Raw genomic sequence first — 3,148 nt, forward strand, 5'->3', positions numbered from 1 at the left:
CAGGTCTGATCATGTGCTCATTTACCAGTTGCCAGGAAGGCAAGCAAAATTCCACCCTCTCAGCTTTGTAGGTGAGAGCTGGCTCCTTCTTCCCCAAGCCCTTTGCAGGACAGAATTTCCACGGCATAAAAGAGACATTCTTCTGCAGAGTACCAAGGTTCCATAGTCTCTCTTGCCTCCAGGGCTTTACATACACTCTCCCCCCTTTCCCCTCTCTCTTCTCCAGGCAAATCCTCCTCATTCTTTTTTTTTTTTTTTGGCTTCACCGGGTATTAGTTGTGTCACACAGGATCTTTCATTGCAGCATGCAAACTCTTAGTTACAGCATGTGGGATCTAGTTCCCTGACCAGGGATCGAACCTAGGCCCCCTGCGTTGGGAGCAAAAAGTCTTAGCCACTGGACCACCAGGGAAGTCTTCCTGAGCATTCTTGAGATTTCATGTCTTAGATGTCACTTCCCTTCAAATCTGGGCTGGGTGCTCCCACCCCATTGTGTTTCTGCTGCAGACTGTGCTTTCCCCAGCACAGCCTCCATCATCGTGCTGAAATCACCATCTTGTCTTTTTTCCCCACTAGACTGCAACTCTTATGACTACTGTCTTCGTCCCACCACCAGATCCCTAGCACCCAACACAATACTGGGCACATAACATATGCTCAATAACTGTATATTGAATGAGTCAATTAAGGAATGAATGAGATGAACTAATGGCACCACCATCCCCCTAATCACCTGGGACACTGTCATCCCCATGTGGTCTGGTGTCAAGTCCCATTAATTCTGCCTGCACACTCCAGTCCCATGTTATCTCTCTCCTGGGCCTTTACCATAGCTACTTCTGACCTGACATCTGTCACTTCTGCATGCCCAACAGCTCTTCCCTCTTATTTTGGAAACTGTCATCATTTGTTTTTGGAGAACTACTTCTCCCTCCTTGCAGTCTTGAGGGAACTGTCAGTCAAGGTACTCTCTACCTTTGGCAAGGGGTGAACATGAGATCCAAACCAAGCCAGGACTTTAAATATTGAGTGGAATGACACAGGTATAGAAGACAGTTGAACTGAGTCATTCCAATCATAGTATCCATGAGAAACTGTTGAGTTTGGGGGTAGTACTTGGCGGGTAGAACTTGATTCTCATCCAAGTTTAGAACCAAAAGACAGATAGTTACAGAAGTAGGGCAGAGGGAGATCAGAATATCAGCTTTGCTACTGACAAAGTTGTTGGGAACCTACCTTTAGGTCTGATTGACATGTGGGTTTACTAATACTGAACCCCCAAAATAATCTCCTCTACCCAGTCTCAGGCAGTGCTGGAATATCATAGTCCTTTCTATGAGGGTCAGACCCTGAGAAATTTAGAACTTTGAGGAAGGGCACAAAAAACCAAGGCTCTTGTGGGCAGGTAGATCTGAAAGGAGGAAAAGCTGAGTTGAGCTCCATTCAGTCTCCCTAAACTCACCAATCAGATAATTCACTCCTCTTCCTCCCCCTCTGGGGAAGATAGAGGGGTGAAGTAGGAAGGCAATAGGCAAGAGTGTTATCTGAAAGAGGTCTCTCCACACGGAAAAAGCTGGAGGAGGAAATAAACATCCCCCTCTGCATTGTCCCCTTGTTCCTGATATGTAGATTACCCAAAGCACCTCTGGCTCCTCTCATCCCTAAGGCTCAAAGTTGTACAACTGTATCCTCTGAATTAATTCCTTTTTTTTTTTTTGCTTAGTGCAGTCAAAGTCTGTTTCTGTTGCTTGCACCCAAAGAACATGTTTTAGTTTCCTATTGCTGCTGTTAACAAATTTGGTGGCTTAGAAGAGCACAGATGTATTATCTTCTGATGCTGGAGGTCGGAAGTCTGAAACGGGTCTTCGGGGGCTAACATCAAGGTGTGACCAGAAACCGTGTTCCTTCTGGAGGCTCCAGGGGAGAATCTGTCTCCCTGCCTTTCCAGCCTCAGAAGCTGCCATCATCCCCTGACTTGTGGTCTGCAGCCAACAGTCACACTACTCTGACCTCTGCTCATGTCATCACATCTTCTCTGGCTCTCTTCCTCCCTTTTACCCTTAGAAGGACCTTTGTGATTATATTGGGCCCATCCAGATAATCCAGGATAATCTTTCCATCTCAAAATCCTTAACTTAATCACATCTACAAAGTCTGCTTTGCCAAGTATGGTAACATGATCACAAATTCCCGGGATTAGGACCTGGATATCTTTGGGGGTATTATTTTGTCTACTAACAGAAAGATTTCTTAGCTTCTCTTGCATTCATCTCTTTCATCTCCAGTCTTCCTGCAAGTGATCTTTATAAAATGTGAATCTGATCATGACTATCACTATCCTACCTAAGAAAATTTCTGATTCCCCAAAACCCATTGAATGAACCCCACAGTTCCCCTGACTCTCTCTCACTTCTGGTGGTTTGCTCCAAATGTTCTCTCAGCCTGAAAGGTACCCCCACCCCAAAGCCAAGTCCTCAGTAATCTTCAGACCTCTCACAGAAACCTCCATGATTCCTCCAGCTGGAACCCAGCTGCGCTGTGCATCTCACATCTACAGAAACTGTCTTTTTGCCTGGCAGTGCTGGGTACTGGCCAGTCAGAAAATCTAACATCTCTGTGCCTTTGTTTCCTCTATTTAAATAATGCTGATAATAAAGCAGTGACCCCATACATAGTCTGTTGTGAGAATTAAATGAGACAATGGATATAAAGTTTTGAGCACAGTGCTAGCATGCAATTTGGCACACAGTACTCAATAATAGATGATAGCAATTATTATTAAAACTTAATAGTTGAGTGAAAAAAGAATGAGGTACTCTCTCCTTCCCCTGAGCTGTCAATATTCCCTTTATGATCTTTAGTATGCCTAAAGACTGCTGCTGCTGCTGCTAAGTCACTTCAGTCGTGTCCGACTCTGTGCGACCCCATAGACAGCAGCCCACCAGGCTCCCCTGTCCCTGGGATTCTCCAGGCAAGAACTCTGCAGTGGGTTGCCATTTCCTTCTCCAATGCATGAAAGTGAAAAGTGAAAGTGAAGTCACTCAGTCGTATGACTCTTAGCGACCCCATGGACTGCAGCCCGCCAGGCTCCTCTGCCCAAATGAATACCCCTGATATTTTGTGTGTTTCTGTGTAACCTTAGTTATTT

General features: G+C 45.3%; 1 non-coding gene across 1 annotated transcript; it reads right to left on the bottom strand.

The window, feature by feature from the left end:
• Positions 1-339: 339 nt before the first annotated feature.
• Positions 340-412, bottom strand: TRNAG-CCC (transfer RNA glycine (anticodon CCC)). The gene has a single exon. It is a non-coding gene; the product is annotated as a tRNA-Gly (tRNA).
• Positions 413-3,148: the final 2,736 nt, after the last annotated feature.

The sequence above is a fragment of the Capricornis sumatraensis genome, chromosome 3, assembly GCF_032405125.1.
Source record: "Capricornis sumatraensis isolate serow.1 chromosome 3, serow.2, whole genome shotgun sequence".
NCBI classification, from domain to species: domain Eukaryota; kingdom Metazoa; phylum Chordata; class Mammalia; order Artiodactyla; family Bovidae; genus Capricornis; species Capricornis sumatraensis.